Raw genomic sequence first — 18,801 nt, forward strand, 5'->3', positions numbered from 1 at the left:
AGAATTGTATTCTGGTATCCATTTTATTGTTCATTTCAAAAATCAAGACCAAAAACTTATAACCTACAAATTGAAAAAGACACTATTAACGTGCTAGCAAGTGTTGCTGTAGATCCGGAAAACTTTTGTAGAAAAATAGAGCGTGATGTAGGAATTTCATATAAGTTTAAGCTCGTTCACAATTTACGCCCTGGCGATGCTCAAAGACGCCTTCAACCTTGCCATTGGTTCGTAGACCGGTGCCATACCAGAAATTTTGAGAGACAAGTGATATGGTCGGACGAGGCATTTTTCTCAAGTAGTGGAATTTTAAATAGACATAATTCACGAAAGTGGGCACAAGAAAATCCGCATTTTTCCAAGAAAACCTCAGGGCAGATTTGTGTTGAGTGTCTCATGTTTTATTTTTGGAAGAAAAATTGCATATATTATGTATGAAGGGAGCTTAACCGCTAATCGCTGTTTGGAAATTCTTCACGCCAACCTATTCGAACTCTTGGATGATGTTAGTCTAGCTTAAGTTCAAAATCTATATCCAGCAAGATAGAGCTCCAGCGTACGATGCGCGAGCTGTGACAAACTGGCTGGATGAACATTTCTTCAATCATTGGATTGAAACAAATGGACCTGTTCGGTGGCCCCCTAGGTCCCCGGACCTTTCGATTTTGGATTTTTTTTATGGGACTATCTTCATAATAAGGTTTTCAAAAGGCAATATGATTCAATTCAAAATATGCGTGGCGCTATAGAAGATGCCTTTAGAGAATTGAGATGTCGCCCTATGAGTAATCTGAAAGCCTTGGAAATAATCCAAAAGCTATGCCGGCTGTGTATTAGATAAAATGACTTACAATTTGAGCAATGTTTATAATTTTATATATGTTGTGGCATTTCCTTAATAATTATTGTTAAATTATTTAATGTTTTATTCTAAGTTACAAGTTTCCTTCTTTTTTATGTAGAATTAGATATATTTAATACAAATCGGTATTTGCCTAAAAAACAAGTTGACAGCCGGTCCAGAGAGTATTCCAAGTTTTGTGGCTAAAGACTGCATGTTTGTCCTTTGTCAGCCTTTATGTCATATTTTTAACCTTATTTTGAAAACTGGCAAATTTCCAGGCGTCTGGAAATGTGCTAAAGTAATACCAATTCACAAAAAAGATGATATAAACAGAATCGATAACTACCGACCTATCTCCATACTTTGCAATTTTTCCAAAACTTTTGAAACTATTGTTTATAACAGAATTCTTCCCCAAGTTCAATCACTACTCTCTATAGATCAGCACGGTTTTATTCCTAAAAGGTCGTGCATCACTAACCTCTGTAATGTGACTCATTTTATTTCTTCAGCCCTCAATAGAAAAAGTCAGGTTGATATGATGTATACTGATTTCAGTAAGGTTTTCGATCAGATAAATCATAGCATTCTGCTGGAAAAATTGAACAAGCAATTCAACTTCTCAGAAAAGCTAATTTCGTTACTTTCGTTATATCTTATTGACCGTCTACAGTTTGTTGAGGTGGAAGGTTGCAGATCTAATACCTTTGTTTCAACTTCTGGAGTCCCACAGGGATCCCATCTCGGCCCACTTCTTTTTATCTTTTATATTAATGATCTTATAGAATTGATTTCCTACCTTAGACTAGCTTATGCTGATGATCTGAAAATATTCTGGTGTATCAATAGTATCTTGGACTGCTTGTTCTTACCGAGTAACTTGGACCTAATTAGGGGGTGGTGCAGTCGAAATAGTTATGTCTTAACATCTTGAAATGCTGTGTGATCTCCTTTCACCGAACCAAGGATCCTGTTTCGTTTAATTACAATATAGACAATCAAATCCTCTGTAGAAGTACTTCTATTAAAGATCTAGGGGTTGTATTCGACGATAGGCTCACATTTGTGCCACATATTGAACAGACAGTGACCTCCTCGTTGAAACGAAATAGCCGACTCTTTAACAACTGAAACTTAATAAAACTATTGAACTTTTCCTTTGTTAGATCAAGCCTGGAATACGGTTCCTTGGTGTGGGGTCCTTTCTATGAATGCCATGTTGGCTACATTGAGAGTGTTCAGAGAAGGGTTTTAAAGTTTCTTATGTTTCGTGAGGATGGAATATATCCTGTTAGGGGACATGATCATGATCTGATGTTAGGTAGATTTAATCTGCAATCTCTGGCCATAAGGAGAACAATTCATTTTGTAACATTCTTATGGAAGTTGGTCAATAATCAAATAAATTCTCCTCCTCTCTTGAACGATATTCTATTTCATGTGCCACGATTTGCTTCTAGAGCAAATATCACTTTTGCTTTAGATCGCACCAGAACTAACATTAGGTTTCAGGATCCCGTATATCAAATGTGCAGAATTTTTAATTCAGTATCATCAACCTGTGACGTATTTGTATGCTACATAAAGGATCTAGTTTTGTCTCTGACAAATTCCTTTTTTCCCTTGTTCCATGAATCCCTTTCTTTGTTCATTCTAATGTTAATTTACATCTCCTTTAATTTTGATATATACATGATGTTACTATAGTAATTTAAGTTTTCCTTATATTTCTTTATTTTTCTTTCTTTTTGTTATTTAATTCAAAGTAATTTAATACTTGTTTACACTTTCAAAACATAAATTGTAGATTTTCCTGTAACTGGGCTTTGCCTGTTGGAAATAAACTGCTAAATAAATAAGTAATTACGATTATAAGCACCTAATTTTTATAAATTTTATTATTGATTCGTGGCCTACTATATTAAAATTTGTATTTAAATTTCTAAAATGCTTATTTATTTGCTTATTTTTTCCACGCATAAGCGAGATACCCCATAAACACATGAAAATGGGACACCCTGTACTGGTAGACATCAGAAGTACCCAAGGCTAGAAACCAGGGCAAATAAGGACAAAGATGAAAATCGGAAAAAACTACTGCTAACAGTTATAGGCAGGATCGACATGTATTAAAGAGTGCTATAGGAGATGGAAGAAAAGCGTTGAAGTAGTTAAAACTGGCATAACGCATTGTAACGAGCAAATTCACCTTACCATCTTTACATGTGCCAGATGAAAAACAACTGGATATAGCTAAAGGACTTTTTGCAAAGCATCAGATATAAATATGGCCCAGACAAATGGTAAGAAAGGCAGATAGCCCATTATTAACCACAAATATTCTGAATACTACAGCTGGAAAAATAAAGCGCCAAAACCTAAACTTCCTGAACTCCATCCTGCTTTAAGGCTTCTTCCAAAACCCTGGAAAACTGCAAGGCTGCTCTTATAGAAGGAGAAAACATGCAGGGAGACAAAAATAAACAATGTGCCAAGAAATATAGAGCTTGCAACAAAATATATAGCTTTGTGTTGTACTTTGTCGGATAAAATGAGCCGAAAATATAAGTAGAAGTACCTATTAACATAACTATGAGTCCGTAGTAGTACCTTTAAAAATTAAACGCTCCGGAGGAAAAAAATAGGAGTGCCTAGTAAAACATGTAGGGGTTCATAAATCTTAATTGCTATATGTAAAAACGTATACATACAAAGTGAAACTAGGAGTTTCTAAAAAAGTTATTTGTGGAGTGTCAGCGTATTTAGAAAGTAACTGCCGATTTCTTTAGATAGATAGAACTAGGAGAATTTGTACTTTAAAAGTGTATGAATAAACTAAGTGTTTATAAAAGTGGTTACCAGTGGCTCGTATATCGACACCAATGTGCTTACCAAACAGTTAAACCTTATGAATCGGCGATCCACGAGATAACCCAGAGGTCGTTGAACAATCTCTGAACAACAAAGAAATCATCCTAGGAGCCTTCTTAGCCATCGAGATTGCATCTGACAACACGTCATATAACTCAATCCTATGATAGGCGGTTGGGTCAATAATATACTAAACCATAGAAAACAGCGAGTCTCAACAGCACCACAGTAAAAGCCAGGGTGCAGGGGAAACTACTCTCACAAAGAACCCAAACAATCTTGAAAAGAGGCAGTAATCGTTCAAGAGTGATGAGGGATTTATTAAATTACACAAATGTTTTAAAGTGCAATGTTGCCTTGTATTTAAAAAAATGGGAGGAAGAAAACAGCAGTGTACTGATAGACATCAGAAGTATTTGGCTCGGTCACACTCAAAACCGAATAATTGTGAATTGTCTGTCTGTGTTGCTTATGAGAATAATATATAAAGTTGTTTATTTTTACTATATAAACCCCTATTAATGTAGAAACACTGTGCATAGAAGGAAAGTAAAAGTCGTTATAGTAAAAATAGAAAGAAAATACGTGTTTTTAAATGAATTTGAAGATTCAAGATTATTAGAATAATAAAACAAATATTTTAAAGTGCACGCATCTATTGCAAATTGATTTAAACTTTGTCTCATTTTAGGTGAGGATTACTTTCTTTCATAAATTTTAACGAAATTCTTAAAGAAGTACCAGAAAAATCACAGATCTAACGCAACTATCTTAAATTCTTACCTATATGTAACTTTCTATTTTGTATTTTTGTAAACATAACCTCTCAAAAGCTTTAATTGTTTTGTTTCTCTACAGTTGGCACAACTAAAATTTGTCAGAGTGACCAACATCGAAAGGACACAATCACGGGAAATGGCGGTCCCCTAGTAGTGATCATTTACTTTTCATTGAATTGGCAGTCCAGGTATATTTATAAGTTCGTGATCATAGGAATGTGGGCACGAGCGGCAGTTTAGCTAAGATATAGAAGCGTACAGATAGTTAGGGTGTTTTCATCATCAAATATATTTGCGTGTCTGTATTGAAAGTATATTGATAATATAAGATATACAAAATGAATTTGGATACATTCTGCGTGTTTCAATGAAAGGATGTGCCTGATAAAATATTAATTTTCACTGAAGAAAAATTAAAACAATGCCAAGAAAAGCTATGTGTTCATAAAGCGTTGCACATGAAATACGGCGACATTGCTCTTCCTGAACTTATGACTGAAACTCATGGGTACCATTCAATTTGTTCTCAAAATTTCTTGGCAATTCCAAAGAAGTACCTACAAAAATATGCCTCATTGACATTTCCTGAAAAAAATAAGAACTCACTGGCGTCTTTTGGAAGTGTCTCAGGTAAATTAACTAATTAAAGGTAACTTTCATAAAATTAAATCTAAAGTATGGATCGAATGTGGTATTTCCGATAAGCGTCACTTTATTGATATTAATGCGCTACATGAATCCCTTGGATCAGACTTGTGCAGAGCACTACCGGGATTTCACGCTTTAACCGGATGCGATTTTAATCCCGCATTCCACAGAAAAAGTAAACAACGTCCTTATAAACTCTAAATCAATAGACTATCAAAATGCATTCGCCAATTTAGGAAATACAGGCGCCAATAAAGAGAACACTTTTTTCGTCATTGAATCGTTTGTCTATAACATGTACGGTATTAAATCATGCGAGAAAGTTAATCAACTCCGATATGAATTATTTCACCGAAAATATAGGATATAAAATATAAATGAGCCCTTTCAAAAAAAAAAAACATTTGAAAAATTTCGATGCTTCTTGCTTGCCACCTTCCTATGTTGAATTACGTCAACATATGGAGAGGGCTCATTTTATCTCCGACATATGGACAAACGTGACTTTATTTAATCCATATGAATTGGAAGCCGAAAATTGAGGATGGAATTTGGATCGATCCAATTATGAGTTCAATTGGTTTGAAGGACCACAATTGCCACCATCGGTCAAAGATATTCGCACTGACAGTGAATAGTCGGAAGGTAATTTTGAAATTATTACTTTTGACAATTTATAAATTCAACTAAATTACTGATTTGTATTTTCAGCTGACGATGATGAAACCACATATATCAGCGTAACATTGTAAATTATGTTCTCAAATTGTCAGAAGTGAACCTAATGACAAAAAAATTAAAATACGAGATATTATGAAGGTGGAAGTGAAACGCCGATGCTCATATTATTAATCATACCTCCGTTATTCTTCCCCCTGGTCTTCTGACGACTTGCAGGTAATTTCAATTTGAATTATAAAATAAGTATGCAAAATGTCAGAAGTGTAACTAGTGACAAAATTGTTGCGAAAATTTTTGCAATATTACTGACTTCTCATGACCCTTTATCTTTCGCGTAGACTTCTGATAATTTTTTTCCTATTTTCTAATATCTTCTCCTATACTAGTGCAAATTGTCAGCTTTGTACCTAATTAAAAAAATTTTATAAAAAAATTACATGTTCAACCCCCTACCCTCATTTATTCCGTCCAGAGCGAGTTCTGACGGTCTGCCCCTTGCTATGAAAATCTAAAATTGTTAAAGAGGCCCTGTAGATTAAAAACTATGACAGCTATCAAAGTTTTGACAACGGCGTTTTAAGTTTCACAAAGCAAACTATCGCGAAAACCGCAAGTTTCTATTTCCACGCATAACCGAGATACCCCAAAAAACACATGAAAATGGGACACCCTGTACTGGTAGACATCAGAAGTAGCCAAGGCCAGAAACCAGGGCAAATAAGGGCAAAGTTGAAAATCGGAAAAGACTACTGCTGACAGTTATAGGCAGGACCGGGATGCATTAAAGAGTGCTATAGGAGATGGAAAAAAGGCTGCTTGGAAGAAAACTCTTGAAGAAGTTAATAGTGGCATATCGTATTGTAACCAGCAAATTGAGTTTACTATCTTTACATGTGCCAGATGAGAAACAACTCGATATAGCTAAAGGACTTTTTGCAGAGCATCAGATAGAAATCCCATTAATAACCACAAATATTCTGAACTCCACAGGCACCAAGACCTAAACTCCAACTTGCTTTGAGACTTCTCCTAAACCCTTGGAAAACTGCAAGGCTGCTCCTTATAGAAGGAGAAAACAAGCAGGGCGACAAAAATAAACAATGTGCCAAGAAATGTAGAGGCTTGCAACACAATATCGGTCGCGTTGTACTTTGTCGAATAAATTGTGTCGTAAATATAAGTAGGGGTACCTAATAAAATAACTATGAGTCCGTAGTATTATCTTTAAAAATAAAACGCTCCGAAGGAAATAATAGGAGTGCGTAGTAAAATATGTAGGGGTTCATAAGTCTTGAATGCTGTACTTGAATGTAACACCGTATTTATACAAAGCGAAGCTAGGAGTTTCTAGACACAAGTTGCTGGTGGAGTGTCAGCGTATTTAGAAAGTAACTGGCGATTTCTTTAGATAGATAGAACTAGGAGGATTTGTACTTTAAAAGTGTATGAATAAACTAAGCGTTTATAAGAGTGGTTACCAGTGGCTCGTGACAGGTACCAGTAGCTCACATATCGACACCAATATGCTTAGCAAATAGGTAAACCTTATGAATCAGGGATCCACGAGATAATCCAGAGGTCGAACAATCTCTGAACAACAAGAAAATCGCCCTAGGAGCCTTCTTAGGCATTGAGGGTGCATTTGACAACACATCATATAACTCAATCCTATGATTGGGTCAACCAAATGCTATACCATAGGAAACAGCGAGTCTCAACAGAACCACGGTATAAGCCAATACGCAGGAGAACACCTCAGGGGACAAAGAACCCAAACATTCTTGAAAAAAAGCAGTAATTATTTAAGAGTTATGAGGGATTTATTAAATTACACAATTGTATTAAACTGCAATATTGCCTTGTATTAAAAATAAATGGGAGGAAGAAACAGCAGTATACTGGTAGACATCAGAAGTAGACAAGGCCAGAAACCAGGGCAAAGATTAAATCCAGAAAAGACTACAGAGTGCACAAGAGTGCTATAGGAGATGGAAAAAAGGCTGCTTGGAAGAAAACTGTAATTAGCAAATTCACCTTACCATCTTTACATATGTCAGATGAAAACCAACTCGATATAGCCAAAGGACTTTTTGCAGAGCATCAGATAAAAATATGGCGCAGACTAATGGTAAGAAAGGCAGATATTCCATTATTTACCATAAATATTCTGACAACTACAGCCGAAAAAATAAAGCACCAGGACCTAAACCTCGTGAACTCCATCCTGCTTTGAGGCTTCTCCCAAAACCCTGGAAAACTGCAATGCTACTTCTTATAGAAGAAAAAAAACAAGCAGAGTGACAAAATTAAACATGTGCCAAGAAATGTAGAGGCTTGCAAAACAATATCGGTCGCGTTGTACTTTGTCGGATAAAACGAGTCGAAAATATAAGTAGGAGTACCTATTAAAATAACTATGAGTCCGCAATTGTATCTTTAAAAATAAAACGCTCTGAAGGAAAAAAATAGGAGTGCGTAGTAAAACATGTAGGGGTTCATAAGTCTTGAATGCTGTACTTGAATGTAAAAACGTATACATACAAAGCGAAACTAGGGGTTTGTAGAAAAGTATCAGCGTAGAAAGTAACTGGTAATTTCTTTAAATAGATGTAACTAGGAGGATTTAGTACTTTAAAAGTAAAAGGGTATAAATAAACAAACTACGTGTTTGTAAGAGTGATTACCAGTGCCTCATAAAATTTCACAAGAGCAAAAAAACTCTCTGCTTTTAATCTTGAAACTAAAAAAGTAGCTTTAACTGTTACCTTCCATTTTTTAATACTTCTATACTTTTCGAACGTCGAGATACAAACTAAGTAGCTTTACTTACCTACAACAACAAAGTCCAGCCAAACTTTTTACACCAAATCGCCACTATAAAAGATTATAATGAAATCCACGTTCAAATTTCATTTTTTAATCATAAATGAAACGTAAGAGTTGAAGGCACAGTCCCCCTAAAACCGCGCGACTTAACTGAAAACGCCGAATCTCTTTTAGTGTGTGAACATCAACGAGTTGTAAACCGACTGGCGCCAGTTGACTGTTATTTTTCTGATTTTCCACAGAATCTGGACGCGCTCGAGAAAATTGAAACTGGATTTGAATCGATTCTCTTACATCGGAATTTTACTCTAATATGGGTTTATAGGACAGTTATAGTGGTTTATTTGCGTCTTTATTAAATGCTTGGTTTTATTCATTGAAAAGTGGCTAATTAATACCAAATATATTAATCATTTTTACAATACTAACGGTACGATAGATATAATATGAACAGAAAAGGACTGAAACATGTAAAACAATGTCACCATTATTTATTTATTGTTCTTCCCCTGTCTCTGTCAGTACGTTCTATATAATCAATAGGTTCGCGAACAGAATCAGTTCCTTTACAAACAAAACTAAGACAAAACCGTTGGATTTTTAAAGCTAGTGCTTACAGAAGCCGAGATATAGACTTCCAAACTTTGGATTTTTGGTGCACATATATGGAAACTAAAAATTTGTATCTCGGTTAATAAAGGAGCTTTGACTTTGGAAATGGTTTCGTTGGATTCAGAACGACAAAACTAAGACAAAACCGTTGGATTTTTAATGATAGTGCTTATAGACGCCGAGATACAGACTTTCAAACTTTGGATTTTTGGTGCACATATATGGAAACTAAAAATTTGTATCTCGGTTATTAAATGAGCTTCGACTTTGGGAATTGTGTCGTTGGATTCAGAACGACGCAACTAAGACAAAACCGTTGGATTTTTAAAGCTAGTACTTATAGCAGTCGAAATATCAATTTTCAAACTTTGGGTTTTTGGAGCACATATAAAGAAACTAAAAATTTGTATCTCGGTTAATAAAAGAGCTACGACTTTAAGAATGATCTCGTTAGATTAAGAGCGATAAAATTAAGACAAAACCTTTAGATTTTTAAAGATAGTGCTTATAGAAGCCGAGATGTCAACTTCCAAACTTTTGGTTTTTGTTGCACATATATGGAAACCAAAACATTGTATCTCGGTTAATAAAGGAGCTACGACTTTGGGAATAGTCTCGTTGGATTCAGAACGACAAAACTAAGACAAAACCGTTGGATATTTAAAGCTAGTACTTATAGGAGCCGAGATATAGACTTCCAAATTTTGGGTTTTTGGTGCACATATATGGAAACCAAAAATTTGTATCTCGGTTACTAAAGGAGCTTCGACTTTGAGAATAGTGTCGTTGGATTCAGAACGACAAAACTAAGACAAAACCGTTGGATTTTTAAAGCTAGTACTTATAGGAGCCGAGATATAGACTTCCAAACTTTGGGTTTTTGGAGCACATATATGGAGACTAAAAATTTGTATCTCGGTTAATAAAAGAGCTACGACTTTGGGAATAGTCTCGTTGGATTCAGAACGACAAGGCTAAGACAAAACCGTTAAATTTTTAAAGCTAGTACTTATAGAAGCCGAGATACAGACTTCCAAACTTTGGGTTTTTGGAGCACATAATATATGGAAACTAAAAATTTGTATCTCGGTTAATAAATGAGCTATGACTTTAAGAATAGCTCCGTTGGATTTAGAATGACAAAACTAAGACAACACTGTTGGATTTTTAAAGCTAGTACTTATAGAAGCCGAGATACAGACTTCCAAACTTTGGGTTTTTGGTGCACATATATGGAAACCAAAAATTTGTATCTCGGTTAGTAAAAGAGCTACGACTTTGGGAATAGTCTCGTTGGATTCAGAACGTCGAAACTAAGACAAAACCGTTGCATTTTTAAAGCTAGTACTTATAGAAGCCGAGATACAGACTTCCAAACTTTTGGTTTTTGGTGCACATATATGGAAACCAAAAATTTGTATCTCGGTTAGTAAAAGAGCTACGACTTTGGGAATAGTCTCGTTGGATTGAGAACGTCGAAACTAAGACAAAACCGTTGGATTTTTAAAGCTAGTACTTATAGAAGCCGAGATTCAGACTTCCAAACTTTTGGTTTTTGGTGCACATATATGGAAACCAAAAATTTGTATCTCGGTTAGTAAAAGAGCTACGACTTTGGGAATAGTCTCGTTGGATTGAGAACGTCGAAACTAAGACAAAACCGTTGGATTTTTAAAGCTAGTACTTATAGAAGCCGAGATTCAGACTTCCAAACTTTTGGTTTTTGGTGCACATATATGGAAACCAAAAATTTGTATCTCGGTTAGTAAAAGAGCTACGACTTTGGGAATAGTTTCGTTGGATTCAGAACGACGAAACTAAGACAAAACCGTTGAATTTTTTAAGCTAGTACTTATAGGAGCCGAGATATAGACTTCCAAACTTTGGGTTTTTGGAGCACATATATGGAGACTAAAAATTTGTATCTCGGTTAATAAAAGAGCTACGACTTTGGGAATAGTCTCGTTGGATTTAGAATGACAAAACTAAGACAACACTGTTGGATTTTTAAAGCTAGTACTTATAGAAGCCGAGATATAGACTTCCAAACTTTGGGTTTTTGGTGCACATATATGGAAACCAAAAATTTGTATCTCGGTTATTAAAGAAGCTTTGACTTTGAGAATAGTGTCGTTGGATTCAGAACGACAAAGCTAAGACAAAGCCGTTGGATTTTTAAAGCTAGTACTTATAGAAGCCGAGATGTCAACTTCCAAACTTTTGGTTTTTGGTGCACATATAGGGAAACCAAAAATTTGTATCTCGGTTAATAAATGAGCTATGACTTTGGGAATAGCTCCGTTGGATTTAGAATGACAAAACTAAGATAACGCTGTTGGATTTTTAAAGCTAGTACTTATAGAAGCCGAGATGTCAAGTTCCAAATTTTGGTTTTTGTTGCACATATAGGGAAACCAAAAATTTGTATCTCGGTTAGTAAAAGAGCAACGACTTTGGAAATAATCTCGTTGGATACAGAATGACGAAACTAAGATAAAACCGTTGGATTTTTAAATCTAGTACTTATAGAAGCCGAGATACAGACTTCCAAACTTTGGGTTTTTGGAGCACATAATATATGGAAACTAAAAATTTGTATCTCGGTTAATAAATGAGCTATGACTTTAAGAATAGCTCCGTTGGATTTAGAATGACAAAACTAAGACAACACTGTTGGATTTTTAAAGCTAGTACTTATAGGAGCCGAGATATAGATTTTCAAACTTTGAATTTTTGGTGCACATATATGGAAACTAAAAATTTGTATCTCAATTAGTAAACGAGCTTCGACTTTGGAAATAGCTCCGTTGGATTTAGAATGACAAAACTAAGACAACACTGTTGGATTTTTAAAGCTAGTACTTATAGAAGCCGAGATACAGACTTCCAAACTTTGGGTTTTTGGTGCACATATATGGAAACCAAAAATTTGTATCTCGGTTAGTAAAAGAGCTACGACTTTGGGAATAGTCTCGTTGGATTCAGAACGTCGAAACTAAGACAAAACCGTTGCATTTTTAAAGCTAGTACTTATAGAAGCCGAGATACAGACTTCCAAACTTTTGGTTTTTGGTGCACATATATGGAAACCAAAAATTTGTATCTCGGTTAGTAAAAGAGCTACGACTTTGGGAATAGTCTCGTTGGATTGAGAACGTCGAAACTAAGACAAAACCGTTGGATTTTTAAAGCTAGTACTTATAGAAGCCGAGATATAAACTTCCAAACTTTGGGTTTTTGTGCACATATATGGAAACCAAAAATTTGTATCTCGGTTAGTAAAAGAGCTACGACTTTGGGAATAGTCTCGTTGGATTGAGAACGTCGAAACTAAGACAAAACCGTTGCATTTTTAAAGCTAGTACTTATAGAAGCCGAGATATAAACTTCCAAACTTTGGGTTTTTGTGCACATATATGGAAACCAAAAATTTGTATCTCGGTTAGTAAAAGAGCTACGACTTTGAGAATAGTCTCGTTGGATTGAGAACGTCGAAACTAAGACAAAACCGTTGGATTTTTAAAGCTAGTACTTATAGAAGCCGAGATATAAACTTCCAAACTTTTGGTTTTTGGTGCACATATATGGAAACCAAAAATTTGTATCTCGGTTAGTAAAAGAGCTACGATTTTGGGAGTAGTCTCGTTGGATTCAGAACGTCGAAACTAAGACAAAACCGTTGGATTTTTAAAGCTAGTACTTATAGAAGCCGAGATACAGACTTCCAAACTTTGGGTTCTTGGTGGACATATATGGAAACCAAAAATTTGTATCTCGGTTAGTAAAAGAGCTACGACTTTGGGAATAGTCTCGTTGGATTGAGAACGTCGAAACTAAGACAAAACCGTTGGATTTTTAAGCTAGTACTTATAGAAGCCGAGATACAGACTTTCAAACTTTGGGTTTTTGGTGCACATATATGGAAACCAAAAATTTGTATCTCGGTTAGTAAAAGAGCTACGACTTTGGGAATAGTCTCGTTGAATTTAGAGTGACAAAACTAAGACAAAGCCGTTGGATTTTTAAAGCTAGTACTCATAGAAGCCGAGATGTCAACTTCCAAACTTTTGGTTTTTGGTGCACATATATGGAAACCAAAAATTTGTATCTTGGTTAGTGAAAGAGCTACGACTTTGGGAATAGTCTCGTTGGATTGAGAACGTCGAAACTAAGACAAAACCGTTGAATTTTTAAAGCTAGTACTTATAGAAGCCGAGATACAGACTTCCAAACTTCGGGTTTTTGGTGCACATATATGGAAACCAAAAATTTGTATCTCGGTTAGTAAAAGAGCTACGACTTTGGGAATAGTCTCGTTGGATTCAGAACGTCAAAACTAAGACAAAGCCGTTGGATTTGTAAAGCTAGTACTTATAGAAGTCGAGATACAGACTTCCAAACTTTGGGTTTTTGGTGCACATATATAGAAACCAAAAATTTGTATCTCGGTTAGTAAAAGAGCTACGACTTTGGGAATAGTCTCGTTGGATTAAGAACGTCGAAACTAAGACAAAACCGTTGGATTTTTAAAGCTAGTACTTATAGAAGCCGAGATAGAGACTTCCAAACTTTGGGTTTTTGGTGCACATATATAGAAACCAAAAATTTGTATCTCGGTTAGTAAAAGAGCTACGACTTTGGGAGTAGTCTCGTTGGATTTAGAGCGACAAAACAAGACAAAGCCGTTGGATTTTTAAAGCTAGTACTTATAGAAGCCGAGATAGAGACTTCCAAACTTTGGGTTTTTGGTGCACATATATAGAAACCAAAAATTTGTATCTCGGTTAGTAAAAGAGCTACGACTTTGGGAGTAGTCTCGTTGGATTCAGAACGTGGAAACTAAGACAAAACCGTTGAATTTTTAAAGCTAGTACTTATAGAAGCCGAGATACAGACTTCCAAACTTTGGGTTTTTGGTGCACATATATGGAAACCAAAAATTTGTATCTCGGTTAGTAAAAGAGCTACGACTTTCAGAGTAGTCTCGTTGGATTTAGAGCGACAAAATAAGAGAAAGCCGTTGGATTTTTAAAGCTAGTACTTATAGAAGCCGAGATACAGACTTCCAAACTTCGGGTTTTTGGTGCACATATATGGAAACCAAAACGTTGTATCTCGGTTAGTAAAAAAGCTACGACTTTGGGAATAGTCTCGTTGGATTCAGAACGACAAAACTAAGACAAAACCGTTGGATATTTAAAGCTAGTACTTATCGAAGCCGAGATACAGACTTCCAAACTTTGGGTTTTTGGTGAACATATATGGAAACCAAAACGTTGTATCTCGGTTAGTAAAAAAGCTACGACTTTGGGAATAGTCTCGTTGCATTTAGAACGTCGAAACTAAGACAAAACCGTTGGATTTTTAAAGCTAGTACTTATAGAAGTCGAGATACAGACTTCCAAACTTTGGGTTTTTGGTGCACATATATAGAAACCAAAAATTTGTATCTCGGTTAGTAAAAGAGCTACGACTTTGGGAATAGTCTCGTTGGATTCAGAACGTCAAAACTAAGACAAAGCCGTTGGATTTGTAAAGCTAGTACTTATAGAAGTCGAGATACAGACTTCCAAACTTTGGGTTTTTGGTGCACATATATAGAAACCAAAAATTTGTATCTCGGTTAGTAAAAGAGCTACGACTTTGGGAGTAGTCTCGTTGGATTCAGAACGTCGAAACTAAGACAAAACCGTTGGATTTTTAAAGCTAGTACTTATAGAATCCGAGATAGAGACTTCCAAACTTTGGGTTTTTGGTGCACATATATAGAAACCAAAAATTTGTATCTCGGTTAGTAAAAGAGCTACGACTTTGGGAGTAGTCTCGTTGGATTCAGAACGTCGAAACTAAGACAAAACCGTTGAATTTTTAAAGCTAGTACTTATAGAAGCCGAGATACAGACTTCCAAACTTTGGGTTTTTGGTGCACATATATGGAAACCAAAAATTTGTATCTCGGTTAGTAAAAGAGCTACGACTTTCAGAGTAGTCTCATTGGATTTAGAGCGACAAAATAAGACAAAGCCGTTGGATTTTTAAAGCTAGTACTCATAGAAGCCGAGATACAGACTTCCAAACTTTGGGTTTTTGGTGCACATATATGGAAACCAAAAATTTGTATCTCGGTTAGTAAAAAAGCTACGACTTTGGGAATAGTCTCGTTGGATTCAGAACGACAAAACTAAGACAAAACCGTTGGATTTTTAAAGCTAGTACTCATAGAAGCCGAGATGTCAACTTCCAAACTTTTGTTTTTTGGTGCACATATATGGAAACCAAAAATTTGTATCTCGGTTAGTGAAAGAGCTACGACTTTGGGAATAGTCTCGTTGGATTCAGAACGTTGAAACTAAGACAAAACTATTGGATTTTTAAAGCTAGTACTTATAGAAGTCGAGATACAGACTTCCAAACTTTGGGTTTTTGGTGCACATATATGGAAACCAAAACGTTGTATCTCGGTTAGTAAAAAAGCTACGACTTTGGGAATAGTCTCGTTGCATTTAGAACGTCGAAACTAAGACAAAACCGTTGGATATTTAAAGCTAGTACTTATCGAAGCCGAGATACAGACTTCCAAACTTTGGGTTTTTGGTGCACATATATGGAAACCAAAACGTTGTATCTCGGTTAGTAAAAAAGCTACGACTTTGGGAATAGTCTCGTTGCATTTAGAACGTCGAAACTAAGACAAAACCGTTGGATAATTAAAGCTAGTACTTATCGAAGCCGAGATACAGACTTCCAAACTTTGGGTTTTTGGTGCACATATATGGAAACCAAAAATTTGTATCTCGGTTAGTGAAAGAGCTACGACTTTGGGAATAGTCTCGTTGGATTCAGAACGTCAAAACTAAGACAAAACTGTTGGATTTTTAAAGCTAGTGCTTATAGAAGTCGAGATACAGACTTCCAAACTTTGGGTTTTTGGTGCACATATATGGAAACCAAAACGTTGTATCTCGGTTAGTAAAAAAGCTACGACTTTGGGAATAGTCTCGTTGCATTTAAAACGTCGAAACTAAGACAAAACCGTTGGATATTTAAAGCTAGTACTTATCGAAGCCGAGATACAGACTTCCAAACTTTGGGTTTTTGGTGCACATATATGGAAACCAAAAATTTATATCTCGGTTAGTGAAAGAGCTACGACTTTGGGAATAGTCTCGTTGGATTCAGAACGTGGAAACTAAGACAAAACCGTTGGATTTTTAAAGCTAGTACTTATAGAAGCCGAGATACAGACCTCCAAACTTTGGGTTTTTGGTGCACATATATAGAAACCAAAAATTTGTATCTCGGTTAGTAAAAGAGCTACGACTTTGGGAATAGTCTCGTTAAATTCAGAACGTCGAAACTAAGGCAAAACCGTTGGATTTTTAAAGCTAGTACTTATAGAAGCCGAGATGTCAACTTCCAAACTTTTGGTTTTTGGTGCACATATATGGAAACCAAAAATTTGTATCTCGGTTAGTGAAAGAGCTACGACTTTAAGAATAGTCTCGTTGGATTTAGAGCGACAAAACTAAGACAAAGCCGTTGGATTTTTAAAGCTAGTACTCATAGAAGCCGAGATGTCAACTTCCAAACTTTTGGTTTTTGGTGCACATATATGGAAACCAAAAATTTGTATCTCGGTTAGTGAAAGAGCTACGACTTTGGGAATAGTCTCGTTGGATTTAGAGCGACAAAACTAAGACAAAGCCGTTGGATTTTTAAAGCTAGTACTCATAGAAGCCGAGATGTCAACTTCCAAACTTTTGGTTTTTGGTGCACATATATGGAAACCAAAAATTTGTATCTCGGTTAGTGAAAGAGCTACGACTTTAAGAATAGTCTCGTTGGATTCAGAACGTTAAAACTAAGACAAAACCATTGGATTTTTAAAGCTAGTACTTATAGAAGCCGAGATACAGACTTCCAAACTTTGGGTTTTTGGTGCACATATATAGAAACCAAAAATTTGTATCTCGGTTAGTAAAAGAGCTACGACTTTGGGAATAGTCTCGTTGCATTTAGAACGTCGAAACTAAGACAAAACCGTTGGATATTTAAAGCTAGTACTTATAGGAGCCGAGATATAGACTTCCAAATTTTGGGTTTTTGGTGCACATATATGGAAACCAAAAATTTGTATCTCGGTTAGTAAAAAAGCTACGACTTTGGGAATAGTCTCGTTGGATTTAGAGCGACAAAACTAAGACAAAGCCGTTGGATTTTTAAAGCTAGTACTCATAGAAGCCGAGATGTCAACTTCCAAACTTTTGTTTTTTGGTGCACATATATGGAAACCAAAAATTTGTATCTCGGTTAGTAAAAGAGCTACGACTTTAAGAATAGTCTCGTTGGATTCAAAACGTTAAAACTAAGACAAAACCGTTGAATTTTTAAAGCTAGTACTTATCGAAGCCGAGATACAGACTTCCAAACTTTGGGTTTTTGGTGCACATATATAGAAACCAAAAATTTGTATCTCGGTTAGTAAAAGAGCTACGACTTTGGGAATAGTCTCGTTGCATTTAGAACGTCGAAACTAAGACAAAACCGTTGGATATTTAAAGCTAGTACTTATCGAAGCCGAGATACAGACTTCCAAACTTTGGGTTTTTGGTGCACATATATAGAAACCAAAAATTTGTATCTCGGTTAGTAAAAGAGCTACGACTTTGGGAATAGTCTCGTTGGATTCAAAACGTCGAAACTAAGACAAAACCGTTGGATTTTTAAAGCTAGTACTTTTAGAAGCCGAGATACAGACTTCCAAACTTTGGGTTTTTGGTGCACATATATGGAAACCAAAAATTTGTATCTCGGTTAGTAAAAGAGCTACGACTTTGGGAATAGTCTCGTTGGATTCAGAACGACAAAACTAAGACAAAACCGTTGGAATTTTAAAGCTAGTACTTATAGAAGTCGAGATACAGACTTCCAAACTTCGGGTTTTTGGTGCACATATATGGAAACCAAAAATTTGTATCTCGGTTAGTGAAAGAGCTACGACTTTGGGAATAGTCTCGTTGGATTCAGAACAACGAAACTAAGACAAAACCGTTGGATTTTTAAAGCTAGTACTTATAGAAGCCGAGATATAGACTTCCAAACTTTTGGATTTTGGTGCACATAAATGGAAACCAAAAATTTGTATCTCGGTTAGTAAAAGAGCTACGACTTTGGGAATAGTCTCGTTGCATTAAGAACGTCGAAACTAAGACAAAACCGTTGGATATTTAAAGCTAGTACTTATCGAAGCCGAGATACAGACTTCCAAACTTTGGGTTTTTGGTGCACATATATAGAAACCAAAAATTTGTATCTCGGTTAGTAAAAGAGCTACGACTTTGGGAATAGTCTCGTAGGATTCAAAACGTCGAAACTAAGACAAAACCGTTGGATTTTTAAAGCTAGTACTTTTAGAAGCCGAGATACAGACTTCCAAACTTTGGGTTTTTGGTGCACATATATGGAAACCAAAAATTTGTATCTCGGTTAGTAAAAGAGCTACGACTTTGGGAATAGTCTCGTTGGATTCAAAACGTCGAA

At 35.7% G+C, this 18,801-nt stretch overlaps 1 protein-coding gene across 2 annotated transcripts in view; it reads right to left on the reverse strand.

The window, feature by feature from the left end:
* LOC126747387 (hemicentin-1) overlaps positions 1-8,837 on the reverse strand; it is a 106,695-nt gene extending 97,858 nt beyond the window's left edge. Inside the window, exon 1 of one of the 2 annotated variants that reach the window (XM_050455972.1) lies at positions 8,654-8,837. The gene's annotated coding sequence lies outside the window, so the exon portion shown is untranslated. The remainder of the gene's footprint in view (positions 1-8,653) is intronic. The other variant, XM_050455973.1, reaches the window with a different exon arrangement.
* Between the last annotated feature and the right edge of the window lie 9,964 nt (positions 8,838-18,801).

This window comes from Anthonomus grandis, chromosome 19, assembly GCF_022605725.1.
Source record: "Anthonomus grandis grandis chromosome 19, icAntGran1.3, whole genome shotgun sequence".
Taxonomy (NCBI): Eukaryota; Metazoa; Arthropoda; class Insecta; order Coleoptera; family Curculionidae; genus Anthonomus; species Anthonomus grandis.